The sequence below is a fragment of the Leptonychotes weddellii genome, chromosome 4 (assembly GCF_054177405.1).
Source record: "Leptonychotes weddellii isolate Sample4059 chromosome 4, ASM5417740v2, whole genome shotgun sequence".
Lineage (NCBI taxonomy): Eukaryota > Metazoa > Chordata > Mammalia > Carnivora > Phocidae > Leptonychotes > Leptonychotes weddellii.
Genome location: NC_138372.1, coordinates 35,472,754 through 35,489,113, shown reverse-complemented (window position 1 = coordinate 35,489,113; position 16,360 = coordinate 35,472,754). Strand labels below are relative to the sequence as shown.

Genomic DNA, 16,360 nt, shown 5'->3' with positions numbered 1-16,360 from the left:
GGTGGTATCTCAGTGTGGTTTTGATTTGAATTTCCCTGATGGCTAATGATGATGAACATTTTTTCATGTGTTTGTTAGGCATTTGTATGTCTTCTCCAGAGAAGTGTCTTTTCATGTCTTCTGTCCATTTTTTGACTTATTTGTTTTTTGGGTGTTGAGTTTGAGAAGTTCTTTATAGATCTTGGATACCAGCCCTTTATCTGTAGTGTCATTTGCAAATATATTTCATTCTTTAAGAATTGTGGATTGTGCCCCTAAAATAGGCATATTGAGTACTTTAAAGATCCTAAGTGAGGATACTGGTGGAATTGGCAGAAAATACTATACTCGAGGTTCTGATATGTGTTGGTGGAAAAATGGATTCTGCCCAGTGACTGTGAGTTCCACCTAGAAGGGAGTCCCACTTCTAAATAAAAGTTTTCAAGAGTAGGCTGTTTAAAAGGCATAGAGTCTGGTCCAGGATACCCCCAAAAAGGAGAGAAATAAAGAGGGATTGTTTATGGCTCAGGTACCTGAGAGTCAAATCTGATCTCAAAAGCTAGTGGTCATGATGATATTCTTATAGTCTGAGATTCTCTATGCACTTAGATTTTGCTAAACCGTCTTCCCAACCGTGCTCCTGGTGGGTGCATAGGTGTCTGGTGCCTATATATTTCGAACTGAGAATTGGGGCACATGGTATATCAGTCAGCATGCTAGCAGGAAACAGGTGGCAGCCTCATATTAGGATAATTCGAGGAGGGCTTAATAAATGGGCTATTTACAAGGTGTGGGCAGTGTGTAGGGAAACCACAGGGTATAGTGCATTTCCCTGGGGCTAATAACAGTTCAAAGGGTGTGAAGGGAAGGAGTGGTTACCAGAACCCAATAGTAAAGAGTCATATAGTGGGCCACCTTGAGTGGAACGTTGAGTGACCTTCAGATAAGGAACAAAGTTAGCCTGAGATGACCCCACAAAGAGGGAGGTGAGAAAAATAAGTACATAGAAATATAACAAAGAAAAATAAATACATAGAACTCATTCTCCTACTTCCCTCTGATTTCCTGCTAGGGGTCCTTATTGACCAGCCCAACCAGAAGTCAGAGGACAAGAGATCCCATTGATGTAATCCATACAGATAAGCCACCCTGGTCAGAGAAAATGGAGAAAAGCAGAGAGTGAATGTAGCAAGACAAATAGAACATATTAAGCACATATAGATTGATCAACAATTTATTACTGGAAACAGTGAGATTATCTGAGATAAGACTGCCAGAGAAATTCTGAGATGAGTGTTTGCCAGACATATGAATTGTGATATGAGTTAAGACAGTGATAAGTTCATTCAATACTTGTGACTCTTAATTTTAAGGGCAGGATTTGTATATTTCATTCCTGTGTCCACCCAAGCCCCTTCTTAGATTTATGCCGAACAGAATGGAGGTACATACTGAATGGCTATTACATAGATTATTGAATGAGTGGAAGAAAGAATCCAGTGTGGATCCAGGGTGGAATTCTACCATCACATCTGTGTTTTAGGCAGCAGGATGAAGAAGATATGGAGAGAAAGAAGAAGATGCAGTAACATAGCATTTTCTCTTCTATCCCATTTCATAGAACTCATACCCACCCTTCTCTAAAGTAAGAATGAGACATGAAGTCTTCGTTCTGGGTGACCATGTTTCCAGCTAAAAATTGGCAGTCCTGTAGATATATAGGAGAACTGATATTGAAGGACAGCCTGATATCTCTGCCACAGGAAGCCTAAATTTCGTTTTCAACTCTAATACCGAATTACTCATATGACCTTGAATGTTACTTACCCTTTCTGGAGAAAAGTTTTTCATCTATAAGATGAAAAAGTTAGACTTGAATAGTGTTTTCCAATTATTCTTTGAGGAACTCCTTGGGGAGAAAAAGAGAAACAAGTTGAGACCCTAGTCCTACTTCAGACTTTATGAGGGGCACTGAGGGATATAAAACAAATCTTGGTGTTCTTCCAGAAATGTATTCTATACCTGAGGAAATAAGACATATTCAAACAGAAATAATATTTTTAAAGTATATAATTAAGGATCTCACGAGTTGTTTAGAGAGTTAATGGTCAGACTAACCATCAGGGAGAAGATAAGTCTTTAAGCTGAGTCTTATAAGATGGGTAGGAATACGAAATATAGAGTTGGGGAGAAGTCAGTCCAGACAGCAGGATATAGCTAGAGTCATTGCATGGTGACAGTTGGTTAGAAGTCTGGTTTGATTAGAATAGGGAATCTTCCTACTAAAAGATTGGGATAAATAGGAATATCAGGGCCAAATTCTAGAAAGCTTTAATTGTCATATTAAGGAATTGGGGGGGGACACAGATGTGGGGTCAAGTACTTTATGCATATTATCTTGCTTATTTCTCACAATAGTTTTATGGAGTAGGCAAAATTATCCCAGTTTGGGGATAAATAAGTCTAAAAAGATAAGTTACTTACCTAAAGCTATATGGCTAGTTCATGTCAGAGACAAAGTTTAAACCCATGGCTTCTACCACCACATCCTGGCATTTTGATGGATCACTGACATTTTCTACATTGGACCAATTGAGAGCCTTAGTAGATTTTTGGGAAAGGGATTACCTTATCCAAAGCAGCATCTTAAGAAATTAAAGTTAGTGGAAGTGCAGCGTATACCTGGGCTGGCCAAACTAATTTAGGGAAACTCTATGGGTTGGACCTCAAAGCAGATGCCAGAGACTTTAAGGCTTTCTGGCATACTTTTGCAGACAGGACAATTCTTCATTACCAGGGTGTTTGGTATGACTCATGTCTGAAGGCACCACTATAATTAGTTAATCCTTATTCCAATTTGGAGGGAGGATAATTATAAGTGGGAAGGCTAAACATGCCAACATCCAGATCTCAGGGAAAGTAGGCAGAAAGCAAGATTTTGAGTAGTGCTGGAACTATTAATCACCATGTCCATAGCTGCTATTGCTACTAATTATGTCATCTGAAGTGGCATCTTATTTTGTTATTCACTACTGACCCCATCTAACCTCACCAAACAAAATCCCTTTGAATATGCATCAATGCTGCAATCTGACATTTAAGATAAATATATCATGGAAAAGATCTTTTTTTGTTCCTGTTGTCTTAATTGTTCTTATTCTTGTCTTTATTGAGGTATAATTAATATACCATATAATTCATCCATTATAAGGGTACAGTTCTGTGAATTTTAGTAAATTTGTAGTTTTACACTATCACCACAATCCAGTTTTAGAACATTTCCATCATCCCACGGGTACGGGGAACACAAAGTTTGGGCAATTTTCAAGTCTGCCCTGGCTTTTACTTTCCCTTCTGTGTTGTGTTTACCATGAGCATTTGTGCAGCTTCAAGGTTGTTCAGGAGTGTATGACTGCCTTGAGCTTTCTCAGGTCTCTACTGAGCCTGCACCCAGTCTCAGCCAGGAATATGTTTGTCCCAGCTATGCAACTGCAGGCCCTCCTTACTTACCAACCTCTGTGATGAATGTTTCCACAGACAATACTTCCAGGTGTGGGCACTGCCCACTTTTCCAAATTGAGTCCTTTGACCATGACAGAGAAACTTCCAATCCTCCTTAGAGTATGGCCTAACCTAACAGACCCCTGCATTCACCAAGCTTGGGGGAAGATGGAACAACCACAGCACATCACAGATTCCCATTCTTATTACCCAAAGTTCAGCAGTTTTTTAAGCATAACAGTTTTGAGATTGTTGTATATCTTTGGTCAATTTCCAAAACACTGAAATGATTGTGTCAGTTTTGCCCAGCTTTATGTTTGTTTTTTAGAAATAGGATTTACCAATACACTCTTTCCAACATAGCCAGAAGTAGATTTTAATTGACAAATATTAGTTTTTAAATCATATAACCCTTGTACTGTCAGGCACAGTAAATATGGTATTATTTTCATACATCATTGGACTAATTAGATGAACACCTAACTCTGCGTGTATGTGTGTGTGTGTGTGTGTGTGTGTTTTGAAAGGATTAGATGGAAAGCCATTCCTGTACTTAGGGATACTTGCCAAAAGGAAGTGTCTAATAAAGAAAATAATCGGATAGTGTATTTTAGGGAATCACTAGAAAATCATTTATATGGGAAAAATATTGTCTGGGTTCTGACACTGGCTAGCTCTGTGACTTTGGGAAAAGCACAGCACTTCTCTTTGGGCTTTAGAAAGTCAGGCCAGATTATTTAAAAGCATCCTTTCCAATTCCAACATAAATTATGGTTCAAACGTTCATGATATCCTGATTGTGTGTTCTGAGTCAGACATCAGCCTGCTGTAATGTTGCCTCTTAATCTGCCCTTTATTTTATAATACTGGTAGTTAATTGAGTGCTTAGTATGTGCTAGGCCCAATGTTGTGATCTTCATACACATTATGTCACTCAATCCTCACAACAGCCTTATTATGTGATTCATACTGTTATTGAATGCCTAACATTGAACGAGCATGGTTCAGGTTCTAGGGATATAGCAGTGAAAACCAGGTAGAAATCCATGTCCTCATAGGGCTTATATTCTAGTAGCAAGAGACAGACAATATTCTATAAATTAAATCAGGAAAGGGGATGAGTTTTGGGGTGAAGGATTCACTTAGAGGAATTTAAGCTCTGAGATATATCAGTATTACCTTCTTCCATTTGCATTTTTAAAAACTGAGACACAATGAGATGAAGTAATTTGTCTATACCATAAAGTTGGAACTTGAAGCCAAACCTTTGTAGAAGCCAAAAAATGGACTCTAAAGCAGTCCTGGCTAGGGAAATATTTTATTCACCTATATATATTCATTTACTAAATTCTTACAAAGCCATTCTTCAATCCTGTAAATATCTGATGAGTACCTTCTGCCCGACAGGCTCTATACTGGGTGTTGCAGACAGAAAGATGAATACCAAACACACCTTGTCCCTGAGAAATATTCAATATAGTGGGCAACACAGATGTAAAAACTAATAATGGCAATGATGGTAAGAGACTTGATATAATAGAAGTAGTGGGCAGAGAAGGGGCACAAGGGAGGAAACAAATCCTTAAGTCGAAGACATCTTGAACTGAGAATCAAAATATGGATACAGAGGCTGAGACACATGATGAGTCCTGACAGTTCTGTGTGGTTCCAGATGACAAGAGCACAGGATCAGCCTAAGAAGAACAGAAGGAGTAGTGATGGAGAAAGAAGGAGAGGTAGGTGGAGGCTGACCCAGGAGTGCCTTGAATGCCAACCTAAAGAATTCGGACTTTATCCTGAGGGCAGTGAAGAACCAGGCAGGAAGGATCATGATCATTGTGTCACTTAACTCTTCCATCTCCAGGCTGCACCTGCTGGTGACAGCAGATCTAGAAGTCAGGTTAACTCCTGCCTGTCTTTCCAGTTGGCTTTTTTTTCCCCTATAGACAGAGATAATTGTTAGCCAGAAGTACCTAAAGGAAGATTACCACCACAACACCATATATAAAAATGAGAATGCCATAGAAATGCCTAGAAAAGCTGGTCTCTCTGATCTTAACAACTCACACAGTCTCTAGAGTTGGCAGACTATAGGGGTCACATTCAAATTTAGCAAATATATTAGGATCCTGTCTCCTATGGGCAAGGACCTAAATTGTATATACCAATATTTTCTCTTAACATTCCAGAAATACAACTTTTCAGCCTCTGCTCACACATTTCTTGAGGCAGCCTGAGCCCCATATCCAAGAGAAAAAAGTTCCACCATTCCCAGAAAGAGCCACCTCCCTGTAACCTCTTTCCTTGACTCTAGCTCCACCCTCTGGGTCTACTTTGCATGTACTTGCTTCTATAGCCCTGGGACATGTCTGTGAAGACAGCAAGCCAGTAACCACACCCCCCTCATGAGTCCTCTCCAGGCTAGTCCTTTCCTTCCTCCTCTGCCCCCATAATTCTACATTTCTGCAAATTCTGTGGTTTCTAAACTTTGTGCCTTCTTTGTTGTTCTCTGGACATAATCTAGGTTGTTAACTTCCTTTATAAAATATCAGAACTGAATGTAAAACTTTATAGGCAATATAAGCCTCCTACAGCAGAATAGGATTATTGTCTCTCTTGCTCTGAATGCTAAATCTCTAGAAATGTAACAAGAGTTTATATTAGCTTCTTTTAGCAGTGAAGTCTTCCTGTAGTTGATTTTTGTTGTTCATTAAATAAGGCTATTTTAATTCCTCTGATTTTTTTAAATGGACCTTTTATTTTTAAATAATTTTAGATTTAGAAAAAAACAAGTTGACCACCTGTGGGTGCCATCATGGCAGACACAGCCAGTCAGGTGTTCCTGGGCTCCGGTCTCACTGTTGTGTCCCAGCTACTCATGTACATGAAAGTGCTCATCCAGGTGGAATATAAGCCTCTTCCTCCAACAATAGGACAAAATATTTTGGGGCAACAATTATGTTAGCTTCCTGGTCTGTTTTGTTATGCTTAGCAGTTTGTGAGCATTGATGGGAAGCATGGGTTGTTCATAGTCTTAACTCCAAGACTGTGTTTAGGAGTCCTTGGAACTGGTCCATGGTAATGCTTTACAGCTTTACCAGTAGTGTGAAAAGGTTGAGGAAATAGGACCTGGAAATGTACAGAAAGAAGTCACATCTTCCTTCAACCAAGTTATCAAAGAGAAAAATCGAGAGACAATGGCTTGTTCTGCTGCTACCCTCATCACACATCCTTTCCACGTGATCACTCTGAGATCTATGGTACAATTCACTGGCAGAGAATCCAAGTACTGTGGACTTTGTGACTCCATAGTAACCATGTATCAGAAAGAGGGCATCCTAGGATTTTTGTGGGTCTTATTCCTCACCTCCTAGGGGACATCATTTCTTTGTGGCTCTGAAACTCACCAGCCTACCTTGACAATCCCTATGCACTGGACAGTGGGGTTTTCACCATGTATGAAATGAGAGTTATTCCCAAGCTGTCATAGGATTTTTTGCCAATATGTTGACCTACACCTTTGTGCTTATCTCTAATCTTATGGCTGTCAACAACTGTGGGCTTGCTGGTGGATCCCCTCCTTACTCCCCAATATATACTTCTTGGATAGATTGCTGGTGTATGGTACAAAAAGAGAGAAATATGAGCTGAGGAAATAGTTTGTTTTTCCAAAAGTTCCCCTTTGGGAAGACTTATTGTTGTGACCTGAGAATGTTAATTTGAAGATGTGGGGCAGGGACAGTGACATTACTATTGTCCCAGATGCACAGAATTGTGGGAGAGAATGTTGCTTTCTATATAGTGTGGCATACTTTTTAAAGAATCATTTAATCTTGAGAAAATGGAAAAAAATTGAAAGGATAACTTCACCCAGTTTCCTCTAATGTTAGAATCATACACAACCATGGAGCATTTGTCAAAACAAATAAATTAACATTGATACATTATTATTCACTAAACTACAAAATTATATTCAGATTTCATCAGTTTTTCCACCGATGTTCTTTTTCTGTCCCAGGATCCAATCCAGGATACCACATTAGCCTATAAATTTTACAAGTATAATTGTGACCCCTTACAGTTGTCCTACTATTGGTTTTAATCCTTTGTTCTAACTTGCTGTGATCATTTTGATTCTTGGATTCTCCTATCTGTACTATCAGTGTCTTCACTAAGATTTTTTAAAAATATATACTTTTTAAGCATTAATTTTTTTTTAAAGATTTTATTTATTTATTTATTAGAGAGCGAGCGAGAGAGAAACAGCATGAGAGAGGAGAGGGTCAGAGGGAGAAGCAGGCTCCCCGCTGAGCCGGGAGCCCGATGTGGGACTCGATCCCAGGACCCTGGGATCATGACCTGAGCCGAAGGCAGTCACTTAACCAACTGAGCCACCCAGGCACCCCAAGCATTAATTTAAATATATAAGTGTTTAGCAGGATTGAGACCTGAGACCAAGGACAGAGATCCATGCATATTACCAGAGACTTCTCTGGAATGCCTAGATTGGCATTTTTTAAAATCAATTCTGTATCAGTCCCTGAGTTTGATTATGCTACTAACTGCAATAGGATAAGTCATCTAAGTGAACAAGGTTTTACCTGCCTCCAAGTCAACTCAGTTAAATTCAATTTAGTTTAGGAGCAAAGTGGGCAAGTGTAAGGAGATTGGAAAAATTTAAGATTTGGAGCCTGGCAGCTTCTACAACAGTCCTTATGTGGATTTGTGAAGAAAAGCCAAGATCTCAGAAAGTAGCTAGACAGAACTGATGGACCTGTAGACAGGCAAATTAGAGGACAGAAGACAGTAACACAGAAAAGAAACTAGAGAGGGCCAGCACCATTCTTACCAGCAGGGTAACTTCAAAATAAAGTAGCTCCTTTCCATTCTTTCTATTCCTTCCCCATTGTCCTTTCTTCCCCTTTGAAGTAAAACATCATGGAATTGCAGCTGGCAACATGACCAAACAAATGTATGAAAAATAATTACATCTTTTTGGCTGGGTTTTATATTGAGTAATTGTTTGAAGTTAGTAATCTTAATTATCATTCCCTAATCCACCTCTCAGGAGAGTTCTGTGGACCCCCATCTGCACCAAACCTTGTCCTGATCAGACAATCTAAATTAAAACAAGCTCAGTAGTTTTGGCTCCCTTCCAGCAGGCCACTTCACAAGTCACTACTCTCTTGGCATTGTTTTTGCTATTCCCTCCAAAAAGAGTCTCAATTAATCGGAGGCAGATCTATCCTCCCAGCATCTGGTGAGGGACTTCCAACTTACCCAACTGCTACAGGTAGCTCATCCATTCCAAACCTCAGCCCTGGGTGAGCAAGGGCCTGGAGAGGAAATGCTGGAATTGTGACCCTGGGTTCTCCACTGCTAGAACAAGGAGGCACATGTCTAATTTACTCATGCTGCAGAGACTGACCCAGATTACCATACACCTGCTCCAGATCTGGGTTTTCTAGTCCAGTGAATGTATCACCATCACTCCAGTTGCCCATGCCAGAAACCTGTCCTATTTAACTTCTTTTTATTCACTCCTTGCATACTATCTGTTACCAAGTATGATTGAGGCTATAACTCAATATCCTTAGACTCTATCCCTTCCTTATCTCTGCTGCCAGTGCCCTAGTTCAAACTATCAGCATCTCTCAGGGAATTACAACAGCTTCTTTAGCCACAGGTACAATATGTGAGGTGAAAAGGCCTCTAGGCTCTCTCTCTCTTCTGCTCACGCAACTACGTCAGCATTATAGTGGCTGCCATAAAGTCCCATCCTTTCTCCTAAACTTGTGTTCCCCTCACTGCCTCATTGATCCTCTGGTACCTGCCTTACCAAGAGACAGTAGACTTTTCACTGAACACTACTCAGCTAGCTTGGCAGATGGCATCCTTGGTGCTAACAGATTGCTATTTTTAGGCCATTTTTTCCTCTTCCTTTTATAAAAAGACATGTTTTGAGCTTTATGCCATCAATCTATATAACCCTCTGCCATTCCTTATTGCTGTCATCTGCTGACTTCTTGGACAGTTCCCTCAATCATGGAGAGCTTTGGTCCATAATTATCTTTTCTGCTACTCTGCTGCCACCATATTGAATAATTTGAGTATCCATGAAAATGACTCACTGAACACCCTGTCCTCTCAGTGGGTTAAGATAAAATAACAAATTCTTAACTTGGTCTACAAGATCCTGCATAATCTGGCCTCTGCCTGCTTTTTCAGCCTGTCTCATATCCCTGTCATTTTGCTCTCTCTGCTCTACCCACACTGGCCTCCCTACAGTTCTTTCTTTCAGCCATGGATTTTCTCTCCAACTTGTATACAGACTGGCCTATGTACCTGGAATGTTCCTTCTTGATGGCCCTTTGCATAGCTACTCTCTATTCTGCTTTCAGGATCCAATTTGAACATCACTTCCTCCTCGAATTCTTCCCTGATATACTATTCCCCAGACTAGTTTGAGAGCCTCTGTTACATGAGTCCATAATATACTGTTTCCCCTTTAAAACACTTGTCACTCTTTTGATTACTCATTCTCTATCTATTTTCCTCCATTCATGGTTTAGGGAATATTCTTGTATTTAGGGTATGTATAAGAGTGGGGGCAGGTGGAGAAGGCATGCTGTTACAGCCAAAATTCCTTCTGGTACCTCTTGGTATGGTCATACTTTGTCACTTTCTCTGAAGCCATATTTCCATTTTGTGGAAGGTATATCAGATATATAGCAATCAGAAGGTAGATAACATTAGGACACAAGGTCATTTCTTTTATGTGAGTCAGAGAATGTCAAAGCCAACAAGAACCTTAAGTTCTTCAAGTTCTGGGATTTAAAACCATGTTATCTATATCCCTGAGGAGGGATTTAGGCTATGAACATGCCTAAAGGCATGCCATTGAGGAGGGAGGAAAAAGAGGGACTTCTGTGAAGGCAGGGCTTTGGCCTCTCTTATACTCCCTGCTGTGCACACCATGCATGCCAGGCCCTATTCACTGGCCTTCCTCATAGACTTAGTTTAAAGAAAGGACTCAGCTGTTAACAGTGTTTGCAAACTTCTCTCTCTTCCTGCAGCTGGAAACTTTGGGGCCCAGAGAGGGGAGGGAACTTTCCTGAGTCATCCAGTGAGTTAGTGGGACAGTGCTAGCTGGAAGCCCAGCTGCTAACACCTCAATTGTCCATTGTAGCCCACTGCCTCTCACTCCCAAATCTGTCTGCAAAGTTTTCTTATTTGTCTATTCTTTCTGCAAACATTAACTAAATACCTACAAGGCAGTGAGAATAAAATTAGATGCCTAAGTCAGTAGTGTGAGCTGTATGGTTTAGAATCCTGACTCTGCCACTCATTAACTATGTAACCTTAGGCCAATTATTTAACCTCTCTTCCCTCACAGATTAGTGCCCCCCACCCCGCCACCGCTTCAAAAAATATCCATAGAAACTCCCTATCCAGTTATAATTTAAGTAGGAAGATGATCAGGGCTAGAGCCATATTGTGGTTTTAATTTTGGTTCTGCCACTTATATCTTTGACATGTCAAATAACCTCTTTAAGCCTCATCTGCTAACTAGGCACTGTGATTTAGCTTTAGGTTATTGTCATGACAAGACACTTCTAGTAGATATTAGATAACAGATGTGAAAGTGCTTCCTGAATTGTTTGTAAATATTTGGATATAATGCATTTGCAATACTGATTTCCCTTAGCAGACTCTAAGCTCCCTGAAGGTATGCAATTTGTCATATAAAAATGAGAACAGCTAACATTTAGAGTATTTACTCCATGTCAAGTACTATCCTAGCTGCTTTATTATCATTTAATCAGCTTCAGCAACTTTATGAAGCAGGTACTACTATTTTGCACATGAGGAAACAGACAGAGGGAGGTTAAGTAACTTTTTCAAGAGTATACTACTCATAAGTGGTAATACCTGTTTAGAAGAAATCAAGATATAGGTTATTGGTGGAGGGTGGGAAGGGAACTATAGGAACATGGACAAGATCTTAAGAACTGTATATGTGAGGTAATATTTGAGCTCCTTTCACCCATTAAGTCCTCTAAGATAGAGCTCAAATATTACCTCTTTTATACAAAAAGGAAAAGGGGTGAGGGGAGGAATAAAACCCATCTGTCAACTCGTTCTGATGTTATCTCTTGGCCATTCCCAAAGGGCAGAGGTATCACAAAGATAGTGGCTGGAAACTGAGAAAGACAGGCATGGCGGCTGACTTCTTACAGGCTCTTAGGGAAAACAAAATAGAATTAGCTGCAAATCATTATTATCTATTTTCTAACAAAAATGTCCTGCTACAGGGAGACTTGATAAATGAACCAGACATTTTCCTAGAATCCTATTAGTAGCATTCTGCTTGTCTCTGTAGGATTGTTAACAGCCATGGGGAAAGGAGGGATGAAAAACATCAAGTGCTACCTGCCAGGACCTCCTTGTGGTTCACCGTTCTCCCAGTGAGGCTGCTGCTGCCATTTCTTTTCTTCTAACACTACACTGCTGATCTCTGGTTCCTCCTTTTCCTGCTTCCTTATTCTCTTTTTTGTTGGAAAAAAAAATTCTTTAAGTGTGGATTTATCTGTAAGAAGTAACACTATAAATTTCTTTAGGAAATTTATAGGAGTATATCTTTGTGATCTTGGGTTAGTCAATGACTTCTTAGATAAGACACCAAAAGCACAAACAGCAAAATACAAATTGGACTTTGTCAAAATTAAAAACTTTTATACTGCAAATGATACCATCAAGAAAGTGAGAAGACAAGTTACAGAATGTGAGAAAATACTTTCAAATCATGTATCTGAAAAGAAACTTTATCAAGAACATATAAAGAGCTCCTACAATTCAATAAAAAGACAAAAAAAATTTAAAAATCCATAGTTTAAGGATGGGCACTGGATCTAAATAGGCATTTCTCCAAAGAAGTTAAAAAATGACCAATAAGCACATAAAAGGATACTCAACATAAAAAAAAAAATACTTAACATCATTAGCCATCAGGGAAATGCAAATTAAAACCACAGTGAAGTATCACATCTCAACCTCTGGATAATAAAAGAAGGACAGGGGCACCTGGGTGGCTCAGTCGGTTGAATGTCTGCCTTACGCTCAGGTCATGATCCCAGGGTCCTGGGATCAAGTCCCGCATAGGGCTCCCTGCTCAGTGGGAAGTCTGCTTCTCCCTTTACCCCTTACCCCTCCCCGCTGCTCATGCACTCATGCATGCTTTCCCTCTCTCAAAAATAAAATAAATAAAATCTTTAAAAAAATAAAAGAAGGACAGTAACAAGTGTTGGGGAAAATATGGGGAAACTGAGACCCTCATATATTGCTGGTGGGAATAGAAAATGGTGCATCTGCTTTGGAAAACATTTGTTAGTTCCTCAAAATGTTAAGCTTAGAATTACCCTATGGCCCAGCAATTCAACTCCTAGGTATACATTTAAGAGAATTAAAAATGTATGATCACACAAATTCCATAAAAAGGAATAAAGTACCGATGCCTGCTATGACATGGATTGTATTCCTCCTTGTGGCTGTACAGTTGCTGGGTTCACAGTAAGTTCTCAAGAAATTTTTGTTGAATACATATATTGGTTCATATCTCTCTTAAAAGGAGAAACTGTGGGAAATGTTCAAATTCCCTGTTTGCCTTCCCAAAGAGATATCATTTCAGAAAAAGGAACATAGAAATCCTACCTTGTTTTCTCTATTGTGCCTTCTATTGGATTAATTTATTAAATGTTGTATTCCTTTTTTCCTAAATTATTTAACTTCATCTTCCAGTATCATTTGATTTCTCTGGCTTATTTACCATAGTTTGGCATTAAAAGACAATTATTTGCTGAGAAAAGAATAGAGGTATTCTCTTCTCCAAATTGTATTTTATAGGAAAGGCATTTTCCAGCATATTTCCTACATTAAAGTGGCTAATAATAAGATATTAATATGCACTGCAGCTACTTGAAACAGCCTCCTCTTTTTCATTCAATAATATTCATACATATTTAAGAGTTTCTTAACTTTGTCTAACTAGGTCAGCAGAGTATTATCCAATCTTGATATTATTTGTCCGAGCTGCCATTTTACAGGAGTTGGGAGGGAAGACAGATGGCTGGGAGTTTCCATCTCTTTCTCCCATTAATGATGCCTGTGAGTGGCTGAAGTCGTGAAAGTTTAGACCTACAAAGGCCCTGAAAGATTTGTCTTCTAACACCTTCCTTGCCCAGCTAAGGAAGTGAAGAAATCTATAGTATCTAGGTGTATGACCTTGGTTTCCTGATTAGGAATCTCATGTTGTTTGCCTTTCATCAAAGAGGACCACTTTTAGTCATGTTATTTACCATTTTCTCCCCATACAACACATGTCAGGCTGTTTTTATGTCATGTAATCATTTCATCTTCAGGACTAACAACAGGTTGCCGTTATTATTATCTTACCTAGGTGAAGAAACTAGGGCTCATCTCATATAGCTAGTAAGTGGTAGAACCAGGATTTGTACCCAGGTCTGTCTGACTTCAAAATGTATGCTCTTATTCTGCATGGGTCCTTTCACTGACTACTCTTTGTTATTATGAGCACCTAATAAGATCATGGAAGTGCTCACAAACAATCATGGAACACTACATCAAAAACTAATGATGTAATATATGGTGATTAACATAGCAATAAAAAAATTAAAAAAAAAAGATCATGGAAGTGCTCACATGGCAGTGAAGAGGGCTTTATTATCTTCTTGAGTCTCCAGGGTTCTTTCTCAGGACAAAGTTGCCTCTAAGGCCTCTATTTTGCCTCCTTCCTGGCTTGCATCCTGGCCTCGCCTGCCTCCATCTTCTCTGTGACTGTGTTCCTACCCTTGTTCTTCTGGGCTTCCTTCCTTTAGCCTACTTGGGGAGGCTGATTCAGTCCTTCCAGCTTCTCCACATCTTTGCCCCACAAAACAAGGCCATATGTCCTTTTCTATTTTAAGGTTCTCTGTTACACCTGCAGGCACAGAGTTGGGGAAGAAGGTAGCAGATTAACCTAAAGCAAAGATGAGACAACTCTCCAGATTTCCTTGGTGTTAGTTCTTGCTCTGGGTTCCTGTTCCTCCATAATTATCTCTGAGTGGGTGAAGCTCATTTCGCTGCCCTTCCTTCAGGCCCACCCTTCCTTAGGTCTAGGAAGACCTCCTTCTCCAGGATCCTTCCTCTGTGCAGTCTGACGGCCTAAATGTGTTCAGGAAGAATGATAGGTATGTTTCCATCTCTGAGGTCTTCCTCAATACTGGAGCCTCCCATATAATGGGGCTTCTGCCTTGTCCAGCTCTGCTCTACCCAAGAGTGATCCTTTCTGGTTATTTCCTCTCAGAACTCTTGAAGTCCAGCTTGCACAGATGACCTGTTGAAGGTGCCACAGAGATGACCCCTGTCCTAGGACAGGGAATGCAGCTAAGGTTCCATGGAGTCAAGTATAGGCCTGAGGGTTGGTAATTTTGTGTAAATGTATCTACATTTTCTTTGAAGCCTCGGAAGTGCTGTGCCTATGGAGGGCATTTTTATTAATGCCATTGTTGATGATGATAGTAATAACAATAGCCACAGGAGTAACAATAAGCATGCTACTCTCTCACATGGAAAGAAAATGTAAAAGTTTTGGAGTCAGACAGATCAGTGTTTGAATTTCAGCTTCACCACTAATTCATTACCAAATTTAGCAAATTATTTCACATTCTTCTGCCTATTTCTTTATCTGCACATTTGGAATAATAACCCTTAATTGTCAAGGTATTTATCAGGAGTAATATAAACCAAAGCTAACACTTATTGAGCACTTATATGTGCCACACACAGTGCAACCTAAGCTCTTGGTGTGTAAATAGCTTGTTAACTCTCACAACACCTTTTGAGACCTGTAACTCTGACCATTTTACAGATTAGGAAACTGAAGCACAGAGAGTTTAATTAACTAGTTTAAAATCACACAGCTAGTAAGTGGTAGAGTTGGGACTTGGCATCTAAACCTAAGCAATTTGTCTCAAAAGTCTGTTATTTAAAAAGATGAGGTTTATAAAGCAGTTTCCATATTGCCTGGCACAGATTCGTTTCTCAATTGGTAACTATAATTTAACAGCATATTGCATTTCTAAAGACGTACACAAATGCAAAGTGGTTTTTTTTAATATTTTATTTATTTATTTATTTGACAGAGAGAGAGAGCACAAGCGGGGGCGGGGAGGGGGAGGGAGAAGCAGGCTCCCCGCTGAGCAGGGAGCCCGATGTGGGTCCTGGATCATGACCTGAGCTGAAGGCAGATGCTTAACCATCTGAGCCACCCAGGTGCCCCCAAAGTGTTTGTTTTTATATCTTTAAGACTTTGTCTCTTTCTCATCACTTAGTAAAGAATGCCTAAAAAGCTATGTCTACAGGAGAAGGGAGTGAGTTTTGGTTATTTACCTGGTACTTTGATCAAGGTAGACAACCACATTTGACAATCTTGGCTCCAATTGGTTTATTTTAGGAGACCTAAATTATTCACTTGGAATGTCTACACTGATTACATTGACCAGAGAAAAAAATGTCAGCACAGCTTCCCACTTGTGCTGACTGTGGGTCAGGCTGGTCTCAGAGAAGTAGCTTTCCTTGGGGTGGGGCCTCCTTACACAAATGTCAATGTGGCAGGGAAGTAGAGGTAAGAAGGGGGACATGTTATTGTCCTCAACGTACATGCTATTCTTTTTTTTTTAATTTAATTTTGTTTTATTATGTTATGTTAATCACCATACATTACATCATTAGTTTTTGATGTAGTGTTCCATGATTCATTGTTTGCGTATAACACCCAGTGATCCATTCAGTACGTGCCCTCTTTAATACCCATCACCAGGCT

The 16,360-nt window shown here is 39.7% G+C and overlaps 1 protein-coding gene and 1 pseudogene across 1 annotated transcript in view; both read left to right on the top strand.

Moving 5' to 3' along the window:
* LOC102728406 (AGBL carboxypeptidase 4) overlaps positions 1 to 16,360 on the top strand; it is a 614,839-nt gene that overhangs the window by 452,129 nt on the left and 146,350 nt on the right. The window lies entirely within an intron of this gene.
* On the top strand, positions 5,594 to 7,310 carry LOC102725893 (mitochondrial carrier homolog 2 pseudogene; annotated as a pseudogene).